Source organism: Chiloscyllium plagiosum, chromosome 30 (assembly GCF_004010195.1).
Source record: "Chiloscyllium plagiosum isolate BGI_BamShark_2017 chromosome 30, ASM401019v2, whole genome shotgun sequence".
NCBI classification, from domain to species: Eukaryota; Metazoa; Chordata; class Chondrichthyes; order Orectolobiformes; family Hemiscylliidae; genus Chiloscyllium; species Chiloscyllium plagiosum.
This window is the reverse complement of record NC_057739.1, coordinates 29249316-29276955: the sequence shown is the minus strand read 5'-3', so window position 1 is coordinate 29276955 and position 27640 is coordinate 29249316.

The following is a 27640-nucleotide window of genomic DNA, read 5'->3' as shown; positions in this document are numbered from 1 at the left end:
AATCAAATCTTTTTATTTCACATTCAATATTAAGGAGCACCAGCCCAGTCCAGATCTTCTAGCCTCCAGATAGTCAGTGTCCAGGTTTATCCTGAAAGATACACACTGGGACTTCTTGGAAGCAAATGACAGACCAATCATTCCTCCAGAAGGTTAAACTTCCAATGGGTAATTTCACTGCATTGTGGATTCTTACAAAAGGTCCCCAACGCTGAAGCATCTTTGAAGGGTTTTGACATTCCTTTAATCATTCATGGGATGAGGGTATTGGTGTCTCAGCCAACATTTAATGCCCACCCCTAATTGTCCAGAAGGCAGTTAAGAGTCAACCACATTACTGTGGGTTTGGAGTTACATTTAGGTAAGGATGGCAGTTTTCTTCCATTAAAGGGCATTAGTAAACCAAATGGACAGCTTTCCGACAACCGGCAATGGTTTCATGGTCATCATAGACTAAATTTCAGATTTCCTGAAGAAGGGCTTATGCCCGAAACGTCAATTCTCCTGTTCCTTTGATGCTGCCTGACCTGCTGCGCTTTTCCAGCAACACATTTTTAAGCTCTAAATTTCAGATTTTTTTTATAAAATGAAATCTGAATTCTACCATCTGCCAGAGCAGGATTTGAACTCAGGTCCCTGCAACATTACTTGGGTCTCGAGACCAATAGTCCAGCAACAATCCAACTAGGCTGTCACTTCCTCTGATTCACCTGCCTTGATATTTAGGCAATACGCGTTAAAGAAATTAAAAGGCATTGTAACCCTTGGTTGGCTATAAAATCAGTTCATCACAGGATACCTAGTTACTTACGTTGGCATAGCCATTCCCACCCGAGCCCACAGAGACCCAAACCTCACCCCACCCTCCATACAGTACACCTGATCCACCTTACCTAAACCCTCCCCCTCCTGCAGCCCAACCTCTTTACCTACTCTGATGGCAGCCCTCCCCCACCTTTCACCCTACTCCCTCGCTCACATGCCTTACATGGCAGAGCTTCTTTAGAAGCTGTCCAACCCTCTTCGGGGCTGGCACAACATTGATCCAAGAGTCTAAGGCCAGATTCCCAACATGCTCTCATCTCTTATGGGGATAGCAGATGTGTTGCAATTGCGCCCAGGCCTACCTGAATTCTGGTTGGGTGAAGTAAGCCGTCCTGTTTCACATTCCATATCATTATCCTGGGGTGGGCAAGACTGGATTGGACTCAGCTGCAGCTGTCTTACTCACAAACTCACTATCTAAGGCCATACTTTAAGAATGTCCACTCAGGTTAGCTACAATGCCCTCTGCCAAGTTCCCCGGCAATCACCATCCATTGGTACTGTGAATCCCTCTGCATCCTAATTCATCTCAACCACCCTGCCCTCAGAAAGACAGCCTGAAGGCCTTCCACTGTTTTCTTAAACAGAACTCTCCTACACGACCTTTGACTCCAAACACTTCCTCCAAACAAATAGTGTTGCCATGGGAACCCCTATGGGTTACGTGGAACATTCTTTGTTCTTGTCTAACTTAGATCCCTTCCTTCTCCTCTCTATCCAGTGAATGACTGTAACACTTCCTTTCCCTGCTTCCGATGTCTATCTTTCTCTCATCTCTACATGGTCCATATCTAAATTTTCCCTATCTTCCTACAATTTCTCTTAAACTGACAGGCTAACAGGAGCTTGGGGTCACACTGACAGACCGAATAGAGTTGTTTCACAAAGCAGTCATTAAATCCATATCTGGTCTCAATAATGTAGAGGAGAACAAATTGTGAGCGATGACAACATGTTCCACTGATAGAAGTAAATCACTGTAGCACCTGGGAGGAATATTTGGGATCACTGGTGAGGAGGGTAAAGGTATTAAGGTTAGAGTAGCATGGGAATCATGACTGATGAAAACAAAAGATACATCAGACACTGGAAAGTGAACTGCAAAACAGAGGAAACCGAGCTGGCGGGAATGGAATGGAGTCCTTACAGCAACCAAGTGGACGAACTGTAATCAAGAAAGCTATGAGCGTCTGTGGATTTCTGGTAGATATTACATTATAGCCTAGCACCATAAAAGGAGATAGAGGAGTCGTAAAGGACCCATCTCTGACAGTAAGGCTGCTAAGGCTCTAGCAATACCAGCACATCGATTAGACTAGCAGCATCAGGGCCTCACCTGGACTAGGCATGAAAGCACAGAAGTGGCCAATTCAGAGACAACCTCTAGGTGAGACAGTCCCAACATCAGTAACTGCGGTGCTGAGACTCCTGTTTGATCCTAACATTAAGGTTCCAATACCCATGTTAAAATCTTGCCCATGAACTCTCCTCCTTTCTTCACAGACATTACCTGACCTACTGCCAATACTTTGTGATAAGATCAATTCACAATTGGAAATAGATGCCTCCTTAAAGCTCAGGCCAGCAATACCGTGTGGCAACAGACCAGACTGGAAATGTTTTCAAGAACGTATATTGTGTCAAAAGTGAGGATAAACATTTTAACCTGTTGAGGTTTGCAAACCATATTTTCATGAGTGCCCTGAACGTTTAATTGATTTTGCTATCTTTCATCTCTTGCCCTTCTTCTCATTGTTACTCGGTGTAAGTTTATAGATGGGAGAGCAGGACACAACACACAGCTGCAACCAATATTAGAAAGTTAAATCAGGAATATCAGAAAGAAAATAGATTTCTCAAAATGGAAAAAAAAATTTGAATATGGTTATAGGTTCACTGAGGAAAAACCTCAAAGTCTAAGTGCAACACTTCCATGTATTTGTAAAAGGTTTAATTAAATTTGTTAAATTTATCATTTCCATTTCTCAGTAGATTGCTTGTACCAAATCCTCTCGGTTTTGTAAATTCAGCTGCATTGATCCCATTGGAATAAAAGGAATTGACAGTGAAAAATGGCAAATTGTCTGCAGTATGTTGGGTTTTGTATTCTTTGTAATTGCACCTTCAATATTTTTATTCAAATAAAACAGAGTTCCCTGAAGGAGGGTTAGCAAGGAGCCTACAATGAATTCTGTGCAAGAATAATGGATAACTTTTTGGATTTAGTCTCCTGTGTTTGAAAATTAACACTTTTTGGCACATCCTAAATGCTTTGTCCCAGTAGCTGAACCAGTGACAGCTTCCCTGTCAGGCCAGATCTGGATTGTGGCCCTGAAGACACCCAGTAAAATACATTGTTAATTTGCTCTTTTGGGTTTCCAGGTGGACCAGGATAGATTTGCTCCTTCAGGACAACACAAAGACAACTAGGGTGTCCCTTACTTCCCCTAATTATGTCCAGGAGTCACCCTCATCTCTTGCATGACTGGTGGCAACTGTTTCTATGAGCTCCCCCATTCAGTGCAATCCATGCCTTGACCTCTCAGTTTTATGCAGGTACACAGCTTACTTCAGGGGCTCATACGCTTTTTTCCCACCTCCTTTTCCTTATTAATGTCAACCCTTCAGTCTCCATTGCCCTGAATACAGCTGCTGGGAACACTCCAAAGGGAGTAGAGACACATCTACAAAACATCAGAGCTTGTGGAGACTACTAATTGGAACTCATGGGAAGATGACAATGACAGTGAAATTGCTGAATCTGTCTGTATTTTAGTGAGAAGATCATAAAAACTACATTTATCTACTTATATTTTGCAACCTCAGGAATGCACTTTACAACCAATGAACAAAATTTGAAATGTAGGCATTCTTGAGAAGCATGGCAGACAAAATGTGAACAGCAAGATCTCACAACAATAATGTGATAATGACTCAATGATCTGTTTTATTGATGTTAGTAAGGAATAAATAATAATCAGGACTCCCCCTACTCTTCATAAACGTTGACAGATCTTTTCCACAAAGCTGAAGTATTTCTGACACCTCCAAACAGAACTGCTGGACTTCAAAATACAAATCACCAAGGGGGAAAGCTAATTTCTATAGCAATCATCAACCAGCAAATGCAATGCAAAAAAGTACAACTTCATAAGGCAAAGCTGTCAGGTAACAATATACAGATGTTTCCAGTTTCCCAACTATATATCTCACACATTGTTACTGCACCAAAATTATTTGGCCTGTCAAATCTACACCCTTCATTTTCTTCACTTTAACTAAGTATTCTAATCCCCTAATACTTCATGCCCTCTCATATTTCTCATTAAGTAACTACATAATTTTCTCCAAAGTGATTAGAGTCTATATTAATAAAAACTGAAAAAACTGCTGATGCTGTAAATCAAAAACAAGAACAGAAATTGCTGGAAAAGCACAGCAGGTCTGGCAGCATCTGTGGAGAGAAATGAAAGTTAACATTTCTGGTCCAATTACCCTTCCTCAGAACGTTAACTCTGATTTCTCTCCACAGATGCTGCCAGACCTGCTGAGGTTTTCCAGCAATTTCTGTTTTTGTTTCTATTTTAAATCAAGGTTTGTGGCAGAGAATTCTATCTTTGAGCAGAATTTTTGTAAACCATAACCTTTCATCATTGTGCATTTAGCCTAAACTTGTATCATCCCATCAACATTTCGCTGATCAATGTAAGTGGTTGCTGTACATAACCTCTCATAATATTAAAGCCCCAAGTCAGGTCACACCTGCAATTTGAGTGAAAAAGCCCCAGTTTCCAGGATTGTAGAAAAAACAGCGACATTTCTGATCCAACAAGGACTTCCACAAACAAATAATTTGATCACATTTGATTTTAGGTCCTACGTAAGAAAGACATATCACCTCAGGTTAATGCATCAGAAGGGTTGCCAGTCCATGTTGAAATAAACCAGTGGCTTTTAGGAGAGGAGCTGAGAAAAATTGGTGAGGGGACAAACGTGCCCAAATAACTGGTCAAAATGAGTGAGTCCTGACCTCCCTCACTCCCTGGAGGAAGCCAATCCCATTCAAAATAGATCAATTCACTGCAAAAAAAAATCTCTAAAACCTAGAGTACTACTAGCATTCTTGTTACTCATTTTATTTCCACATATCACTGGGTGTCTCTGCAACAGACTCCATTTCTTTACACAATGGTCCCTTGTTTACTCCTTTCTGTTTAAATGCCTGGGGAGCTGGAGTCTTCCTGGAGGTAATTAGGAAAGATGGAGAGGTGGCAGCAATTACTGTTAGAATTAACACCTTAGGAGCTGCCATCTTCTCAGTGGAACAGGGACTGGGTTATTTTCCAGGATGTCAGTCAGTGAAGCAAATTACTAAATGACTAAATCGGTGTCACACATCACACAGACGCTCCACACATCAGCTTTTGTTTAAAGCCTTTATAATCTTAAAACAAACCCTCAGAGACCCAGCCTTGTGCTAGTTTACATTATTGTTTGAAAAGGATTTTCAATGTATGAAAAATGCTATTTTTGTTTCAAATAAAAATCTTTACAGTCCCTCATTTTCAATAGATTTTTTGTAAAATTCCTACAATCTCGCATCAGTTACATTTGGAATTTACAGGGATGTTTTCCACAGCAGGATGGCTAAATATTGCTTATCATTTCTAGTTTAAAATAGTAGCAACTTTGGTATGTCTCACCTCTGGTGATCTTGAAGATTTTAACAATGCATGGAATATTTTATCACATATATACAAACACATACACACTTTCATCTGAATTACAGCAAGGATATTGAAAGGCCTTATTTAATTAATCCACTATCACTTCTTATTTTGCATCAGTTTGAAATACACAGTCAGGTTCTTCAGAAAACTGCACTTTTTTTTGAAACGGTGGTCTCAAGTATTTTTGACAATGTGATGGTTAATATGAACAGACGCAGTAATGATAGCTGTACCAAACTGATATTAACAGTAATCTTGCCTGACATCATCATTTTAAAGGGCATTGTCATCTCAATGGTTGTTTGAGGCATACCACATGACCAGTGACTGTTTCCATGGGGATAGCACCTTGTGATGGCACCATTAACTCTGACCAGTAACACACAGCACGGAGCCCAATATTTTCATCATGAACCTCATGTGGAAACAGTAATGTTTACAATTTAAACTCCTTGCAAGAGCAGGGCAGAAGACAGGCAGAGGCTCACCTAATTCACCAAATTTCTCCTCCATCTACAGGACACATCAATGGCCTGATGGATTACATTCCATTTTACCTGGATGGGTGCAACACTTGAGAGAATCAACACAAGGTAGAAACCTTATATTTAAGCAGCATTCTGGATTTGATTAAATATCCACTACCTCCATTACTGGGACAATGTAACTACAGTGTGCACTCTATATATAAAGTGCTGCATCAACTCAGCAAGGCACTTTGACAGTAATCTCCGACTGTGTTGAAAGACAAGGGCAACTGATTTGTAGGGCCCCCAACACCTGTAGTTCCCTTCTAATTCACACATCATCTTGAAGTGAACACATAATCGCTGTTCTTTCATGGTCACGGGCTCAAAATCCTGGAATCTTCAAACCAGTAGTGCTGAGCCACACATACGGAGGAAATCAAGAAGGTGTTTCACCATCACCTGGAGAACAAGTAAACTGGACAGCCAGACATGACCACATCTTAAAGGAGGATTTTGTTCCATCTTTAGGACCAATGCATCGCATTTTCCCATGCCGTATTTTCTAAAATTGCTGACACAGATGTTCTGAACCAGTTTAGGTCTCCCACCTAAGCAGATACCTCTCATTTCATAGGTCCTCCAGCTGTTTAGCTGGTTTATCGTGTATAAGCTCACCCTTATTTTTGATTTTTGCCTATTCCCCAACCCAACCCTAAACACCAAACTTGAATGAATCCCATGATGGAGAAAGTGAGGACTGCAGATGCTGGAGATCAGAGATGAAAAATGTGTTGCTGGAAAAGCGCAGCAGGTCAGGCAGCATCCAAGGAGCAGAAGAATTGACTTTTCGGGCATAAGCCCTTCTTCAGGAAAGAACATAAGCCGTGAAGAAGGGCTTATACCCGAAACGTCGATTCTCCTGCTCCTTGGATGCTGCCTGACCTGCTGCGCTTTTCCAGCAATACATTTTTCAGCTCTGAATCCCATGATGACAGAGCTCAGCTTGTGGAAATAAAAAAAAAACAAACTGAATGCCTTTTGACTCAGTTAGATGCATTGGTATTAAGCTGCAAATAAACCAAATATCCTTCCTTGCCAAAAGAAAACAAACCCTGGATCACACAATGACACACCGAGTAAGAATTCCCAAGGCAGTTTCAAAGGTGGTCATGCACCAGAACCTGCAAGAGCAAAGCCAGAGTAGTGCTCTGAATCATCAGCATGGTCAAAAGATCCAAATTCCAACCTCCTAACTACTTCTCAGTTTTACTATAGACCATCCCCTAATTTTGAAAGGTAATAAATGCATTGTAGAACGAAAGTGTTCTTCCTATGATTACAAATAAAGATGGATACAGAATAGACTCAGAATGGTTTCAACACAGAAAGAGGTCATTAGACCCATGTCTACCCTGGTTCCATGATGGAGCAATTCACCTTACACCGACTTCCCTATTCTCTGTCCCTAGACCCGTGCATGCTTCCTTTACTGATAATAATCCAATTCCCTCTTCAGCTGAAGTGTTTCCTGCCACTGTCTTATCCAGAAGACAATTCCAGCATTGAACACCCCTTGCTTGAAAAATGCCTGCTGAAATCAGTCCTGAAGTTATCTTTTACCACATTGTATCAATGTCTCTTTATTCCGAAACAAATAGTATCGATGCATCAAAGGGGAATTTATAAAAGTGCGAGGGAGAAGGGGAATGGAGAACCTTGATGATAGGTTTAACTGAAGAAAAATCAGAGAACATCAAGTGAAGCATAGACATTGTCATGGACTGGTCAGGGTGAATGGCGTGTTTGAGCTAGTTTTGCTGTGTATAACACACAATTAAATGGGTAACTTTTAAGGTAAAATCATGATAAAGCCACTTTGAGAAATAATAATATGGTAAGAAAATTTGGCAAGAGACCCTATTACACCCTCCAAGGCACCTTGATTCCAGCAGAAGGACTTACACAGTTTGCAGGGAAGTAAAAAATATAGTGAATATCAAATAGAACAATAGAAGTAGAATCTTAAAAGTCCGCTAAAGCAAAACTACTCAATATACCTCAACACTAAAGAAATAGATAAGGTACACATGCCAGTTTTCCATCAACCTTTTCCATTGGTGTGTGCAACTATAGAAGACCAACCACCTAACTGCTAAATCTACATTCCTTAGTGAGTCACAATTATTACAATGCAGAAGGGAGCCATTCTGTCCATCAGATCTGCACCAGCTCTCTGAATGAGAAATTCACTTAGTGCCTACTTCCTCCCAACTCAATCTTCCTTACAGAATCACAGATTTTCTGTCATTCAGCAGGTTATACAGTCCCTGCACGGTTTGCCATTGGAAAGCTTGTCTTGCCAAAAGGTAGCTGAAAATGTGTTGCTGGAAAAGCACAGCAGGTCAGGCAGCATCCAAGGAACAGGAGAATCGATGATTCGGGCATAAGCCCTTCTTCTTCCTGAAGAAGGGCTTATGCCCGAAACGTCGATTCTCCTGTTCCTTGGATGCTGTCTGACCTGCTGTGCTTTTCCAGCAACACATTTTCAGCTCTGACCTCCAGCATCTGCAGTCCTCACTTTCTCCTTGCCAAAAGGTAGCTCTGGAAAAATAGTTCTTCCAACCAGTCCTAATGCATGTTCACTTGCTCTCCCATGGATAATACCAGAATACAATACAGGCCTTTGAGTGTTGTTTAATGTGCTCGTAAAACCATCAATGGCCCAATACATCTTGTCTCCTTGCTGGAGAACCCAAGATCATACTAGATGATACCTCGGAATTTTATGCTCAACTGCCTTTGGAATATCACCCGTTGAAATGTGTCGTGTTGGGAGTTGACCTGAGTGAATCTAGAGACCTTTCCAGACCTATGAGCTCAATGCATCCATTTTGTGTTATTTTCATTCCCTGTATTGCTTACCCCCACATAGACATACACTCTAGAACAATATCCTGTTAATGAGACACAAATCCTGTGGAAATGTATAACCTAGACTCAGAGTCACACAGCATGGAAACAGGGTCTGCAACCCAACGGGTTCATGCTTACCAGGTTTCCTAAACTAAATTAGTCTCATTTGCCTGCATTTGGCCCATATCCCTCCAAATCTTTCTTATTCATGTAACCTGCCTAAATATCTTTTAAATGTTATAATTTTACCCACCTCTACCACTTCCTCTGTGTGATAACGCTACACTTGGGTTCCTTTTAAATCTTTCCCCTTTTATCTTAAACCTCTGCCCTCAAGTTTTGAACTCCCCTATACTGGAGAAAAGACCTTGGCTGTTCACCTTATCCATGTACCTGATGATTTTATAAAGGTACCCCTCTATAAGGGTGCCCCTCAGTCTCCTATACTCCAGGGAAAAAGGTTCTAGCCTATCCAGCCTCTCTTTATAATTGAAGCCTTCTTGTCTCAGTAACATCCTTGTAAATCTTTCTTGCACCCATTTCCAGTCTAATAAAATCCTTCCATAGCAGGGTGACCAGTATTGTAAACAGTACTCCAAACTTGGCCTTAGGAAAGAAAGGAGAACATGTCCCCATCTATTTCAATGGAGTGGAGGTTGAGAGGGTGGAGAGCATCAAGTTACTTGGAGAGATGATAACTGACAACCTGTCCTGGACTTCCCAGCAGATGCAACGGTCAAGAAGGCACAACAATGCCTCTTTTTCCTCAGGCAGCTCAGGAAATTTGGCATGTCCATAAGGACCCTCACCAACAGTATGCATCATTGAAAGCATACTGTCTGGGTGCATAACAGCCTTGTATGGCAAACCTGCTCTGCCCAGGACTGTAAGAAACTACAGAAGGTGGGGTGAACAGCCAGACTATCACGGAAGGTAACCTTCCATCCATAGCCTCCATTTACATGACTCTCTGCAGCGGAAAGGCTGCCAACATCATCAGTGACCCATCCCACCCCAGTAATGCTCTCCGACAACCTCTTCCATCAGGCAGAAGATACAGAAGCCTGAACACACACCAGCAGGGTCAGGAACAGTTTCTTCCCAGCTGGTATTAGACTGATGAATGGATTATTTCGTCTCAAATGATGCTGATCTTGTTTACACTGATCTCATCTAGCACACGGCTTGTGCAATGTAACCTGTCAGTCTAAATCTGTCTAAATCTTTTTGATCTGTACACCCTTGCTTACTATGATCTGCCTGTACTGCTCGCAAAACAAAGCTTTTCACTGTACCTCAGTACACATGACAATAAATCAATCACTGTCTTGTATTGCTGTAACATAACGTTCCAGCTCCTGTACTCAGTGGTCTGACCATGGAAACCTTTCTACATTCCATCCGAACGTGCATTGTAGTATTGTCAAACAAGTACACAGTGGCTTTTGTTCTTTAGTGTTTGGGCTAATACAATATTTAGCACATTTTTCACATTAGGAGGATTTGCAATGGACTATTGAGCTGCCTTTAGAGAGTGACGGGCACTGTGGGGTCTGCGGATATTATTTCCCCTCCAACTCTATTTTAATTTAGTTCACTCCCTCTCTTCCTACCCTCACTTATTGTTGGTGCACTGCCCATATGGGGACACACAGTTGTCTGTTGGAGAATCATCTAATGGCCCCTAAAGATTTGCCTCACTGTAGGACAAAGTATAAATTGAGCAATAATGGAGGCATGTAATTAGGGCACTACAATTGCCATAAGTGACTTCAATTCACATATTGACTGAACAAATCAGATTGACAAGGGTAACACAAAGTATTCATATTTAGTCGAGACTATGTGCTGGAAAAGCACAGCAGGTCAGGCAGCATCCGAGCTGCAGGAAAATCGACGTTTCGGGCATAAGCCCTTCATCAGGAATCTGATGAATGACTTATGCCCAAAACATCGATTCTCCTGCTGCTCGGATGCTGCCTGACCTGCTGTGCTTTTCCAGCACCACACTCTCGACTCTGATCTCCAGCACCTGCAGTCCTCACTTCCTCCTAGTATTCATATGTAAAGTGCCTCAGGGATTGTTTCTTAGAACATTGCACAACTTTCTCAGAAACTGGCTATTTTAACTTTAGTAATATGTAATGAGAAAGGATTATCTCACTATAAGGATTATCTAAGGGGTAGCATTCATAACATGGTAGAATTTCAAATTCAGTTTGAGGGAAAGCAACTTAGGTCCTCAAACACAGGCAGTTACAGAGGTAAGTCTAAAGTGGACTGAGTAAATAGACATAGAGGAATATCATAGGATGAACAGTGGCAGACATTTAAGATATGTTAGAACATTCAGCAGAAAAGTTTATTCCAGTCAAAAGGAAGGACTCAATGGATGCATCAACCGCCAAAATCTGTCAGAGAGTATCCAATCAAAAATTAATACATACAAAGTAGTAAAAACTAGCAGCTCGCCAGAGGATTGGAAATTGTTTTAGGAACCAGTAGCAGATGACTAAAATCTTAACAAAAAGGAAGAAAATTTATTATGTAAGTAAATAGGCAAGAAATATAAAGCTAACCAGCAAGAACTTTAAATAGTTTATACAAAGAAAATACCGCTATGGGGAGAGGCTGAACAGGCTGGGACTGTTTTCCCTGGAGCATCGGAGGCTGAGGGGTGACCTTATAGAGGTTTACAAAATTATGTGGGGCATGGATAGGTTAAACAGACAAAGTCTTTTCCCTGGGGTCGGGGAGTCCACAACTAGAGGGCATAGGTTTAGAATGAGAGGGGAAAGATATAAAAGGGACCTAAGGGACAACTTTTCCACACAGAGGGTAGTACGTGTATGGAATGAGCTGCCAGAGGAAATGGTGGAGGCTGGTACAATTGCAACATTTAAGAGGCATTTGGATGGGTATATGAATAGGAAGGGTTTGGAGGGATATGGGCCGGGTGCTGGCAGGTGGGACTGGATTGGGTTGGAATATCTCGTCGGCATGGACAGGTTGAACTGAAGGGTCTGTTTCCATGCTGTACATCTCTATGACTCTATAAAGAAAGAAAGAGAGATTAGGTAAAGTGAATGTGAGACCCTTGCAAGATGTAACGTAACAGCTAAATGGAAGGAAAGGTCTTGTAACAGTCTTTATCATAAAGGACAAAGTATTTTACAAACTAATGGAACTGAAGACAACAGATAATCAAAATCTGATGGCCTGTACCAAAAGTTACAGAGAATGGCTACAGAGATAGTAGAAGCATAGGTCGAAATATTCCAGTACTTACTGGACAGATAGAAAACCCGCCAAAGTGATATTCCTGTTTGAGAAAGGAGGGATACAGAAAATTAGAGACTATAGGCCTGATAGCCTAACATCTGCCACTTAGAAAAAGCATAATGCAATTGCAAAGAGTCAACATGGTTTTGTGTTTCAGGAAAATCATGTTTGACACACTTGCTAGAGTACTTTGAAGATATAACGAGTAGCATTGATAAAGGAGAACTGACAAATGTAGTGTATTTGCATTTCTAGAAGGCATTCATTAAGGTGCCACATTAAGAGATTTTGCACAAGAAACAAACACATGGTATTGGGGTAATGTATTAGCATGGATTGAGGGTTGGTTAACAAGACAGAGTCAAAATTAATAGATCTTTCTCAGGTAGGAAAGATATAATCTAGTCAAATGTCACAAGGATCAGTCCTAGTGCTTTTCCTCCCATTAGCTGTTATCTTGCATCTTACAAGGGGCTCACATTCACTTTAGCTACACTCTCTCATTCTTTGTATATACCATCAGAAGCTCTTGCTTGTAGTTTTTATATTTCTTGCCTATTTACTGACATAATACATTTTACTATCAATGTAATTGACTTGGAGGAGGGGACAGGGTGTAATGTATCCAAGATTTTCTATTGATGCAAAAATAGTTGGGAGGAAATGTTGTGATGAGGATATAAGGAATCTGCAAGGGGATATGGACAGGTTGAGTGAAAGAGCAAAAACTTAGCAGATGGAGTTTAATGTGGCAATTGGTAGGAAACCCAAAAGGAGACAGATGATTATTTAAAAGGAGAGAGACTACAACTGTGCAGGAGAGAGAGATCTGGGTGTTCTTGTGCATGAAACTCAAAATGTTAGCATGCGGATGCAGCAGGTAATTAACAAAGGAAATAGAATCTTGACATTTTTGCAGGGGGTTTGAGGCTTACAATTTTGCATAGTGATGGTAAGGCTACATCTGGAATACTGTGTACAATTCTGGCCCCGGAATTTAACTGAGGAAAACTTTGGTATCAGAGGAACTTTAAAAGAGATTTACTGTGCTGATTCCTGGGATAAAGAGATTATCAAGAATGGCTAAATAAGTTGGACCTTGCCATTCATTAGGGTTTGGAAGAATGAGAGTGACCTTCTTAAAACATACAGAATTCTGAGGGACTTTACAAGGTAGATGTTGAGAATATGTTTCCACTAGTGGGGGAATCTCAGACCAGTGCTAAGTTACGGAATAAGGGGACACTCATCTAAAACTAGGATGCAATGGAATTTCTTCTCCTGAACAGTAATGTCTGGAATTCTCTACTCCAGAAAGCTATGGAGGTTAGATCACTGAAAGTATTTAAAGAGGCGGTAAATAGATTTTTGAAATATTAAGGAGGTTGTAGAGTCATACAGCATGGAAACAGACCCTTTGATCTAACTCATCTGTACCGACCAGATATCCCAATCTGACCTAGTCCCATTTGCTAGCATTTGGTCCATATCCCTTTAAACCATTCCTATTCTTGTACCCATCCAGATGCCTTTTAAATGTTGTAATTGTACCAGCCTCCACCAGTTCCTCTGGCAGCTCATTCCATACACGCATCACCCTCTGCATTAAAAAGTTACCCCTTAAGTCCTTATTGCATCTTTCCCATCTCATCTTAAACCTATACTGTTTTGTTTGGACTCCCAAACCTGGGAAAAAGACATTGACTATTCACCCTCATGATTTTATGAACCTCTGTAAGGTCAATCCTCAACCTCTGATGCTTCAGGGAAAGAAGTCCCAGTCTATTCAGCTTCTCCCGATACTCAAACCCTCTGGGCCCGGCAACAGCCTTGTAAGTCTTTTCTGCACCCTCTCAAATTTAACAACATCCTTCCTATAGCAGGGCAACCAGAACTGAATGCAATTGAGGGTTTTGAGGAGCTGGCACAAGAGAGCAGTTAGGTTTAAGACAGATCAGCCATAATCTTCTAGAATAAGTGACACAAGCTTGAGGGACTGAATGGCATGTCCCTAGTTCTTTTGTTTTAATTGAAAGGAGAATAACCAGGCTCAGATTTAAAGCAGTTCGCCAAAAGATAAGGAGTGGAGAGGAGAAATGTTTCACCTGGCAGGTACTGAGAGTCTGGTACATACAGCTTGATGGGTATGTAGATGCAGAAATATACATCATATTTAACAACAACTGGCTATGTACTTGACGAGCTGCTGTAACCTAGAGCTGAAAGGTTGGATTAGGTTAGATGGCTCTTTTTGGCCAGCCCAGACACACAGTGTTAAATGGATTCCTTTCGTGCATAAATATCACAATTCAATTAGGTTTATTTTCACCAAATATCAACCTTACTTATTAGCAACACACTCACCTCTAAATCATGGATTCTAGTGCTGTTACAAAACTATTCTGCATACAATGTTGCACTGTCAAAAGTGCTACCTTTCAAATTAGATGCTAAATCAAGGCTTTGTTGACCTGTTCAGATGAAATTTAAAAAATCTTACGGCACTAAGCGAAAAGAATGCAGGCACTCGTCCGATGCCCTGCTCAACAATAACCCTCAGACAAACCAAATTATTGAGGCATTCATCTGATTCCTTATGTGAATTTGCTATGCACAAATTTATTGTTGTACTCCCAACATAACATTTATTTTAAAATGCAGACATGCTATATAAATTTAAATTCCTTCTTATTGCATTTACCAGTATTATCAAGCAGATTGGTGTTTATGTAAGACCTACACAATATAGACAGCAAGAGTAATTTGGCAAGTTTTAAGCACAATCTTGTTTCCTCCTGACCAAACAAGCAATTTTTCCTCCATTACTATTACATTTTTACAAAGGCATCCAATTATTTTTGTTGTAAATCCATTTATTTTTCTTCACTTCCACTTTGCTTGAGAGCAGGAGCAGTCAAGTCATTCTCAGAATGAAAATAAACACTTCCTTGACAGAATAATGAGTGGACAATGTCTCAGTGTATGAACAGTGATGGTATTGGTGAGTGGTTACTGTTCAATAGAACATAAAGACCTGAGCTCTGGAGATCCACGGACATTGCAGTGTCTTTTGAACTATGAAGAAGCAAGCAGGCCATTAAAAGAAAAATCCGTCTCTTTGTAAATGTTGTCCTCGCAAATGCTGATAAAGGAGCTCTGCATTTCAAGCATCCAGGTTGGCTTTTAACAAGGATATCGGGTATTGAAAGATGGGCACATCTCAAAAACAGAACTTTGACTAAAGCAGCTGTCTCTGCTTTAATTGTGATTACATTCCTATGAAATATTTGATTTGATTTGTGAACATGTAAAACCAATGTGGTGAAATTATAAACAGAAGCCATTGAACAGAGGATTATACAGGCTACCTCACCATGTGGTCTATAGTTTTAATGTGAGGGAGTGGAGCTGCGGTGGGGGAGGGGGTGTTTGGGGAGTGGGGGGGGAGGGAGGCAGTCAGCCTGACCTTGTTCCCTAATAATGAGCAGTTCAGTGTCTGAAGCAATAAGCTATCACATCTGACAGTGAACCCAACCCAGACGACCTTGCAGGATCCAGTGCCACTCAACAACTGATTCTTTCAGAGTGGGAAGAACACGATGATTAATTGAGGCCAAGTTGCTTTAAAACCTTATTTGAAAAAGATGCATTAGAACGTAAGGTGGATGATGCTTTCTGCCATTTCAGCGACGTGAAAATTGCATTTACATCAATGGAGGGTTTAATTTTAAAGTCTATTAATTGTTTGCTGTGTTTTGAAAATAAAAATTATACATGTATAGTTTTTAAATCTCAGGAGATTCCAGCAATGACTAGCACAAAAAGATGGCAAGATTACTAGACCTAACAGAGATAATCTCATGGACAAATGATTGTTTGTCACATAAATTAAAAATCTCAGGATCAGAAGTATATATCAAGGAAGATACTTGGAGTTTCAGGTAAATGGTTCTCAGTTCCTGGCTTTCAATAAAGAAAAGGAACCTCTTATCCATAGTTTTAGACATTTGGCAAGTGTGCGATGATGTGGGGATTTTGAGAAATCAAGTTTAGCAATACTGCGTTAATGTTAAAATAACCTGTACCCTAACATTTAGTGAGGGTCTGCAGACTGGGCCTCTAAGGTTTATATGTAAGTGAAAGGTCAAGGGCATCTCAATTCCTGCTGATTTCTGTCAAATTACACAGCACATTTTTGAAAAAAAACACACAAAAAGGCAAGCAGCAGCAACTCCATCCCACGTGCAATTACTCTTTGACCAGAATACTGCCGCAAAGGGACAGCAATCAACAGGGGAAATTGTCAGAGATGGCCAGATCATCAAGATATTTTGACAACAGTCTCACCCATTACTTAAATGAAGTCAGTGGCAAAACTGCTGCATTGTCCTCACTCCTAGTAAATGGCTATGTACATTAATCTGCAACTGTGACAGCCAGCTGAAAAGAATTGCACAGCAAATGCAGTTAGAAGAGGGGAAAATTGATTTACTGGACATATGAGTTATTTTTGAGTGAAGGAGCAAGATGGCTACATGACATGTTCACATATGCCTTAAGATTGCTTTTTTTTAGGGAGATGTCATTCAATTTGTTTTAAATAAGGTTTTAACTGCCACTTACAAATAGACATGTTCTGGCAGCATTTATATCCATCAGGTGGGAAATATAAAATTATGATCTGTTCAGAAAAGATGTTGTTCTCAATTTTAAATCATATCCACCATCAGCGGTTAACTTCTATTTTCAGGTCACTGTCGCTGTAATTCCACTGCTAACAATGACTGCTGCTCTGTTAGTGCCAAAATCTCAATGATCTGCAGTCTATTGTAGTAATTCATAGTTGCCTCAGGCAATGTTGAAGGGAAGGTGAAAATCATTGTTTTGTTTAAGTGCTATTTATTTATCTTATACATTACACACACACACACACACACACTCATGAATATTGTGGTGTGTCATATTTTTAAGCAAAGCAGTTTGGACTGAGGAGCACTGCTGAAATCCTTTGCAGTTTGAACAGGGTGGAGGTGGTTGATAGAAGCTGCAGATTGCAATAGAAAGGTCTCAATTTGCTCTTGCAGAAATTGCTTGTTTAGAGGAAGGCAGATCTGCCAGTGTTCAGTGTGGTGATGTGTTTCCCTCCAGCCCTGTGGTACCAGAGGTACCACGAGTTGACAGCACATAGATGCATGAACAGAAACAAGATAGGAAGTTAGCCAGAGAACATGCTCCTTCAGAAAATGATTTTATCATACTCAATTTTTCGATGCCTTTTCCCCAGTTCCTCCTCTGCAGTGGGAGATAAAGTGTATGCTTTGTCAGCAACAATTGCAATCTAATTCAAAATGTTCTCCAGCTGATTTCTCTGGCTCATTCCTTTCACACCCTAGCAACAATTTGTGTCGTCTGATAATATTCAGTCACAAAACAAAGACAATCTCAGACATGTCATCTCCATTGTCATTGCTGTGGGTTGCTAAACAGACTTTAAACCACAGAGGAAATGGACAAACTTTATTGGTCAATTCAACAGATTTAATTAAAACAGCCACATGTTCTCATTTGTCAAAGGAAATCTATAAAGGAATGAGCAGGTAATGTTGACCCCACAAGCAAGAGAACAGCATTGATTACAGTTGAGAATGTACACTTAAGAAAATGCATGTTCAGTAAAAGAAAAAATAGCTGTAGTATTCATTATTATAGCACAAGATGTATATGAAAAAAATGGCAGACAGACAGATCAGGCTCTCTCATGTGCACAGTATGTTCATAACTTACAATTAAGCCATAGGTCTGCACCACAATGAAAGAGAGTCTAGAAACTGTATTACATTGTCTCAAAAATCAATAAGATGAGTGGCTAATGTACCAGTTGGATTTGTAGGAAGTTTCATTTGACTTGATCCTGCTTTCCATTGTAGCAGCCCAGCCCAGCTACTGCAGTTAGTGGTATTTACTGCAGTGGAAATGAAAGACATCAAATGACTACAACAGGCAGCACCTCAGGTTTTGTTTAATATCACTAGGTCAAAAAGAATGCAAAAAAAAAACTTTGTGATGTCTAACTATTGATTCAAACAAAAACTAATCAAGTCTGTGCTGAAGAAATCTGTTCAAACAGTTGAATTTGGCACTTTTTAAAAAATACTGTCTCAGGGAAAAAGTGTCAGAAAAACTAGAATTGATTCAAACTGTTTGCAAATAGTTTGCGATATCCAGCAGAATGAAACATAATTCAATGGGTTTGTTGTGAGTCCACAAACACTTTAAACCACTTGCATTAAGGTGAATAAAGTTTTCTATTCACATCAATAATACAGACCTTTAAAGGATCATGTAACTGTATGAACTACTTCTTAAGATCCTAGATCCTAAAGGATCACTTCTTCAACCATCACATTTCCTCCCTCTCTAAAGCAAACATGCTTCTTTTCCTGTTCCAAACTCATTGAATCAAACACACAATCCCACTTCCAGGTCAAAAGTGGGACTTCTCCATCCCAGGTTTATTGATGAGCTGCCTCCTCTCTCATTTGGAACAAGTGAATTATTCTCCTTTTGCTGATCACCAGGAATCTAAACACAAAAGAACAAGGAGTAGCTACAGGAAAAACAGCACCCGGATCATAATTTAACAAGACCTTCTGTCAACTTATCTTCTGTCTCAATTCCTTTTCCTGCTCTATCCCCAAACTGATCACACCCACTAGTATCCAAATACCTATCAATCTCTGTCTTGAATATACTCAACAACTGCACATCAAGAGCCCTTTGATGTGGACATTTCCAAAGAATCACAATTGACAGTGTGAAGAAACTTCTGATCAGAGTCTTAAATGGCCACTCTCTTCTTGTGAGATTATAGCATCCAGTGCTCAGCTCTCCAGCCGGTGGCAACAGCATCTCGGCATTTATCCTGCCAAGCCCTCTAGGAATGTTATACATTTCAACATGGCTACTACTTATTTTCCATGTCTCCTCTCCTTCCAAGGGTCACTAACAGTTCTTTTCTCTTTGCTGGTCTCAAAGACAGCTTCCCTATTTATCCATTCATTATAGATAGATCAACAGGAAGAGATTGTGGAAATAGATGAGTTAAGAGGAGGGAACTAGAAGGATAAGAAATTGGACCAGTTTGTAGCAACAGCTAAATCAGGATACCCAAAGCTACAAATTATTTTATTAACTTCACCACCAAAACTGTTAGAGGTGGAGCTGGAGATGGACTCTGAGACTTGTATGCCAGCTGACAGTTTCTTTTTTAAATTCTTGAACAGGAAGCTTATTCCCTCATTAATAGGTGCAATTTATTTTAGGCAGTACTCCATTTAATTTGTTTAGCAGTACACTACATAGTTTTAATTATACACATGTACAATCTCTTTAAATGTATCATGTTTAAAGCAATCCCTTTACCAAACCAAGATGCTTATCTTGATTAATTATTTGAAATCTTTGCAGCACCAGCATTTTCTTGTTTAAAAATTTACCTCAAGGAACAAATTATTCACACGAAAAATAAAAGCTCATGAAAGGAAAGCCTTATCTAATCTTCCCTTACCCTCAGTATTAATTTGTTGTAAATCAGAGTAAAATGATTCCTGATCGTGTTGTAAGATTTTGATGCAGTGTTGGACACAATAGCTTCACCAACTTTGTCTTTTAAAGAAACAGGTTACATCTGCATCATCAAAATGGTGAACTAGTTTTGTAAATTTAACCTCATTTCCAGAATAATGTACCCCACAAATTGTCACTGAACTAGAATTCAAGAAACTCAGGTAATGCTGTGGGGACCTGAGTTTGAATTACACGAGGGCAAATGGTGAATTTGAATTCAATGAAAATCTGGAATTAAAAGTCTATTCATGACCATGAAACTGCTGACAGCTAATGTCCTTTAAGGAAGGAAAACTGCCATTCTTCCCCAGTCTGGTCTAAGTATGACTCCAGAGCCACAGCAATGTGGTTGACTCTCTCTCTTTCTCCTAACAATGCACAGTAGCAACAGAGTGTATCATCTACAAAAAAACTGAAAGCATTTCAGCTGATGTTGAAAATCAGAAACAAATTCAAAACAAAAATTGCTGAAAACAACTCAGCAGGTCTGGCAGCATCTGTGGAGAGAAGTCAGAGTTAACATTTCGGGTCCAGTGATCCTTCTTCAGAACTTCAATGTGTATCATTTACAAGATGCACTCCAGAAATTCCGTAGACAGCACCTTTCAAACCCACAACCACTCCCATCTAGAAAGACAAGGACAGCTGATACATGGGAACATTAACCATTTGCAACTGTCCCTCCAAACACACATCATCTTGACTTGGAAATATATTGGCATTCCCTCAGTGTCACTGGTTCAAAACCATGCAACTCCCTAACAGTACTGCAAATGGACTGCAGCAATTTAGGAAGGTAGTTTAGCACTACCTCCTCAAGGGCAATTAGGGATGGACAATAACTACTGGTCAGCAAAACGCTACATCTTATGAATGAATATAAGAATAACAACATGCCACAAAATTAGAACTACTTTGTGAAGGCTACATTAATTAACAACCAAATGATTTGCGAGGGAGATAACAAATTGAAATATAATCAAATGACAATGGGGGAAATAGCCAGTGACCAAACAAAACCAGCAAATAATAGACTGCTCCCAAATGTAGGAAAGGGTTATATGGTATTAGAATACATGTGACAGGACAGGGGTTTATATGTTTTGTTACTTTATTCTGAACTTACTTTGCTTGCCTTGCAAATTCTCTTGGTGAGATATCTGACTTTTTAAAAATATATTTTTGTTGTATTTTATGCTGATCAAGGCAAGAGATTTTAGCTTTGGGGAAATTTTCTATTTCGGGTAAAAAAAATGATAGTGCAAGTGTTCTCAGATCACATACATCATGGTTAGAAGCAGAGCAAAGTTCCCTTTACTAGTATCCCCTGCTGCGCCAGGTGTGAATTGTATAAAAATATTTATTTTTTATTTCTCACACCTGTGACCTGAGAAAGATTGCTAATTTAGTGCCAAACTTTGAAACAGATCTGTATTGAGGAACTGGCCTGATAAAAAAATCTCAGAGTTCTTATAATCATGAGGAATAGGTGGTTATCATCATAGCCTGGGCTGTTTTCAACTCAGAATGCAGAGTCAAAAGGCCAGTCTGTCTCACTGCATCATCAAATATTTATTAAGTCATTTAATTTGTTGTGTTCAATGGCTTTTGCTGGTGGTTACTAAGAAACATATTAACAAAGCCAGATTGTTTTTACATTAAAATACCCATCTCTTTAAATACACACAAAGATCTTGCAATTTCTGAGAAATGGATTTCCATCATCAGGGGTTCTCTAGATATGCACAGCAGTGATCACATTGAACAGGGTAATCAGCCAATCACATTGAAGCATCCTCACCAAGTGCAAACCAGAAAGTAAGAAAACACTGAATTAATTAAACTTTTTAACTTTTACTAACTGTGCAATGAATGACTGGAACACTGTCATGGGATTAAGGTAAAAACTAAAATATCAAACATTTAAGGCAATAATTTTATAAATGTGGAATTTCAACAATGGCTTGCATGCATAAAGCACCATTAACATAATAAAAAATTGCTAAGCAATTCATAGGAGTGTTATACAGAAAAAAATGATATTGAGCAAACATTAGGACAGACCACCAATAGATTAGTCAAATTAATTTACTTTAAAGAATATCCTTGAGGGGGGAGAAGATGATAGAATTAGGGAGGCAAAGAAATTCAGGGACTGTCATGATATATTATGACCAGATAAGGAAGGGAATTTGGCTCCTCTCTTTTTAACATCCTCTCAGTCTGGCACAACAAATATTTGTGACATGAAGCTATTAAAGATATAGTTGACTAAATATAATTGAATGAGCCAATTATCATCTTTTTTGTTTGAGTGAAGGAAAAAATAATTTGATTCCTAATAACCGGAGCTGAACACATTTTGTTAATGAAAGTGATATTTTCCTAGATTTGAAAGGATGGTATGGATTCCTCATCTTTTTGCAAAGTAATGCTGTACTCAGTCTCAAGTCTTCCTAAACCAGCAAATAATTTTGGAAAATAATTTCTGAAGTCATTCTTGCTGATTAATTTCTTCCACTTTCTTGATGGTTTTCAGGTTGATCCAAGCCCTTCTATTTCAAAAAAAACATTTCCTTATCCTGCAACGCAATATTTCCAACGTCTGCCTGAAAATCTTTCTTGCTTTTTAGTTTGATCCCTATCATGTAACTTGGGTTTCTGTTAGCTGCAGGCAATGTGTCAGCAACCATAGTTCATTATCTGATAAAATTATTGCAGTCACTCTTGCATGAAGTTTAAATTTTGTGATATGTCCATAATATTAAAAAACCTTGTATTCCAGAATGCATGTTTGGGGTCATTGATCTCAACAAGAAAATGTATTTTGTTCCTCTTCGAGCAAAGATTTTTCACCTTCATTATTTGGCTTAATTCTGGAACCTGTAAAGATAGGGATTTTATTTTGGCACAACTTCTCAAAATAGCTCATTTTTCAGCAGAAAATGAATTCTACCATGGTTTTCAAGACACTGTTTACATTGGAGAGTCTATTTGGCAGGATTTTATTGTGTCCTACACTTCCCTCCTGTTATTATCCCAGTTAATACTGGACAAGTCAGATCCCAGAATCCCTAGCTTAATAAATCATTAAATTTTGCAGTTCATTAATGTGGTGGTTAGTCATTGAAATATATTCATACGGGGCAGCAGATGTTCTATAACAACAGAACTTAAGTTTATTATCGAAAGAAATAAACAAAGCTATGACAGTTAAAAAGAACTTAACATCAAAAGAAAAGTTTAAATGCTTTCTGAATAAAATTCTTTTACAGAGATTCAATTCCAGAGAAATATCACTCATATCTGACCTTTTAAAATCTTTACTTCACTGAACTTTCTATAAAGTCAACAGTATAAATATGTTATCCACTAACACTACAGAGATTCTCCCAAGCACTTGACTGCAGTTATATGTTTTCTTGGAACTAAGGTCATTGTCCAAATGGCTTTCTGACTTGTTTTAAAAAATGACCTTCATGGAACTAATTCATATATTTTTAAACACAAATTATACTTTTCGTTACACTCTCAATTGTGTTTGCCTTTTTGTGCTTCTTTTGCATCACTGTGTTTTAGGAACTGTATGATGAAGGGAGATTTCCTGAATCAAAGTGTTTTCCCACTTCTACTCCTTTATTCTGTTTATGTACCTTTGCTTTTTCTGGAATAAAATCTTCCCTATAGTGTAAGAAAATTTGATAAGGAATCATCAGTAGTACCGATTAAAATGCAGTCTCAAGTTAATTCTGCTTTTAGGACTCCATACTTAGACTCCTCAACTGTCTGTATAAAGTATTTAATAATAGCATTTACTGCTTCACCTGGACTCTGGACCCTTTTGTTACTGTTCCTCAGATTGAAAGTCTCATCAAATGCTTTTTAACATTTCAAATTTGTTGGATGCCCTGTCTCGCAATTACAAAATCTGCTATTGTTCCTCTGAAGTAATGAGTTAATTAGTTCAGATTCAGGCTTTGTCAAATTTTGAAACAAGTCTGTATTTCAAGAATCTTTTACTCCAAAGTGTCCAGTTTTTACTTTGATTTGATCCTTCCTTATGCCCAAACCTCCCCAGTAGTGTAAATTTAGGATCTATGACTTTTCTCAACTTATCCAATTTTTTTTTTCCCAAGTTATTTCTTTCACTCACCATTTCATTGCAAATCTGGTCAGAGTACAGTTTGCACAAACCGTGTTAATTCTTTTGCATCTAAATAGAATTTTTTTTTAGTCCTATATGAACCTGGACAGTAAACCTTGGAGCAGGTGACAGAGTGAAATTGTATCTTTGGCTTTGGCTACAGGTTACATTTATTCACATGTCTTGGTGAATAAGGTACAATATGGGTTTTTAATGCCATGCTATGTTCATATTTGTTGCTGATCATCCTTAGAATTGACCCTGAAAGAGTATTTTTAACTTGTTGGATCTAAAATTTCTCCCTATAATCCTCCCAAATTCTTTCCTCTGTATAGTTAAAGTTATCCAAAGCTCTGCTGTCTGTGTCTAAGACCCATTCACCCATCATCCTGCACTGCTTGCTTGTTTACTTGAACTTTTACATTTTCCTTCCTGTAATGAATGCTTTGCTGCCTCAGACTGACTCCTACAGTGGTCACTGTCTTTTTCAGTGGAATCTCGCAGTTAGACTAAGCAGTTACTTCTTAAGTGGCACAAATCCATTGAAAAAACTGAAAGTTTTTTTTCCATAATCTCTTCACTCCCTTCCCCAGAGTAATGAGCATTTTGCAGCCATTTTTTGTTTGTGTTTTTCTTTGCTACTCCACAGTCACTATGTTTCATAGTGCCAGCCTCAGATCCAGATGTTAGAGTTTTATGTTGAGGCACCCTTGCTAGGAATCAGATTTTCACACAGCTGCTTGTCTAGTACACTATTAAAATATATCTTTTTCACTTAAGGTTTCCTCACCAGATTCATGACCTTTGCTTGATTATCCGACTCAAAGTTTGTGATCACTGAATTGGGAATTCCTTCATAGTTCATGATGGTTCTGTGCAGCAATTCAAAAGCTGATTCTCTCTGACTCTCCATGCCTCCAATTCATCCGTAGAGCAACTTTGGGAATTCTTCAACTGTTTCTTACCGAGCTTTGCAGTTTTATAGAATCGTAGAAACCCTATGGTGCAGAAAGAGGTCACTTGGCCAATCGAGTCTGCACCAAGCCTCTTAAGAGCATCCCACCCAAACCCCCAACCCTAATCTGGTAACCCAGCACTTACCAATGATTAATCTACTTAACACACAAATTACTCAAATTATTAGTCAAATTGATACCAGAGGCCCAACTTCGAACATGTCTACCTCATGCCTATCTCAACTGATTCTCGGAACATTCCCTGCACCCTGCTTACATCGACAGAAACATTTTCATGGGCAGTCTCAGGGCTCTACTACTGGACCCATAACCAATACAGGGAGGAGAGTTCTTCAGAACTAAATGCAAGCTCAAAAAAGTTGGTATATTGGACATTTTGACCATGAACCTATCAATGTCTCCTCTCACCGTTTTATCACATTACCTGACCAGCCCAAACTGAGCAGGCGGGTGGGTGATTGATTCCTGAAACTAAGCCACCAGGAAGCAATTGGAACTGGTAAGAGGCCTGAATTTGAAAGATAAATATTATCAATGTCCCATTGAACTCATCATTTTCTGACTCCCATTTGACAGCCATAATATACTGTTTCCAAGAATATCTCCAAAACATTCAGTTCTTATTAGCTGTAGTTCAGCAATTAGCTTTTATCTTCAGCAAAATAAAATTGTGTGGGTTGCAAACTAAAGAAAGAAAGAACAACTCTATTAAAAAGGTTTTAAAACATTTTCCTTCTGGAATAATATCAAGTGTCTCCCACCCAAACCTTCAGAATTGAATAAATGAAACATGTACTTGTTGGTTGCCACAATCTAATCTTCCTTCCAGTAGATTTGTTCTCATTATGTACATGTTTTATATTTTAGCTTCCGTTTGTCACCATCTCCTTTCCCCTTCCCTCAAAGTCCAACTTGATTCCCACTCTTTCCATTTCCACTCATTCTGCCTTTCTTTTAATGCTGTCTTGCCGCATCTAATTATTACAAAAAATCTGAAAGCTCAACTGAATGCTGCCCTATTTTTAAAGCAAACATATATTGTAGTTTTCCTTTGGATTTACATTTCATCTGTAAAACTTTTGGTAAGTGAAATTATAATTTAAGCAAATTCCACACCAGACTGCAATTTATTTTTACTTTTGACACATTTTCTAGTACTGCTCCCCACTCTTCCTATTCAATTGACTTCTAATCTTTATAACAAATTAAAAATTCTTCTTGTTCCCTGTTATTTAGTTTGCGAGAGAACTTCTCATCAAGATCAGAAATATAGCTGCAGTCCTGATCCCTGCAATCTTACCATTTTAGGCTAACAGCCAAAGTGCTGCAGACTGGCAAAGAGCCTAGACTACAGAAACATCATTGATAGTCAGTCATTAACCTGTTCAATTGATTAGTTCATTAGTGGACAGATCCCTGTGAACTAACTCCAGTGATAAAGCAAAATTGCCAATGACATCAGCATACTTATGCATATCAAGAATTCAATTAAAAACCAAAAATTGTTTTATTACCCAGTTTTTCCCTCCAACTTCTTCCATTAGCTCCTGAAGACATATTCATAATTAATTAAGCGGCAGCATAATTTGTGCAACTGCCTTTAATGTTAGGCACTTGTACAATCACAGTTCAGAGGTGAGTGGCAGAAAATATGAATAATGTGTTCTTTCTACAGGATTTAGACCAAGATAGTTTTTGTTCATCTGCCCTACATTCTTCACATAACTGGTACATTTTGTGTGTTAAGCATCAGTGAAGGTTTGGGATATTTTAAGTGTTAACAATCTAAACGCACGATGGCGATGGTTTGGAGAATAAAACCATGTCACAGGACTGCACATCGCCTTGAGCAGATCTGGAGGACAGAATGGATGTTAGCTGTGAGACAGCTGTGAACACACTTGTAATTATCACTTCCCACCTTCCCTCCCTCATCACCACTACTCCAACATGTGAACTGCGTGGCAGCATAATTTGGTGTGGACTTCCATGGAAATAGATCATAAGCCAGTCAATTCACCCAATTCCTAAATCGCATGTAGTGCCACTGTTTTAATTCAATTGCACCATTTCCTTTCAAAATGCCTTATATTACTCCCATTTATCAAAATGCGGTGTGTGTTTACTCTGCAGACTGTGTGTGCGCAACCTGTTTAATTCATGAAATGCAGCACTTCCAACTCAGCTGGAGAGAATACGTGAATAAGTGGGACCACTGATTTTCATGAATTAAGCTCGATGTATCTACTGTTCACAGAACAAATGTCTCATGCATTTTGATAAATTGAGCCAAGAAAAGGTGCTTTAAAAGAAATTGGAATAATTACGACAAAATTGGCTCTATGCATCTTCATACTGGTCTGGATCAGGTTACTGTTCTGGAAACACATACTGAACAAACGAGGCAACAAGTCCTTGCCATATTACACAACTGAGCCCTTAACAACATAAAAATAATGATGACATTACAAAGCTGTTGCAGAGGTTTGAAGTCATCATGAATACGAGGAGAAAGTGAGGACTGCAGATGCTGGAGACCAGAGTTGAAAAGTATGGTGCTAGAAAAGTGCAGCAGGCCAGGCAGCATCCGAGGAGCAGGAGAATCGACGTTTCGGGCATAAGCCCTTCTTCAGGAATTAGGCTGGTGTGCCAAGCGGGCTGAGATAAAAGGTA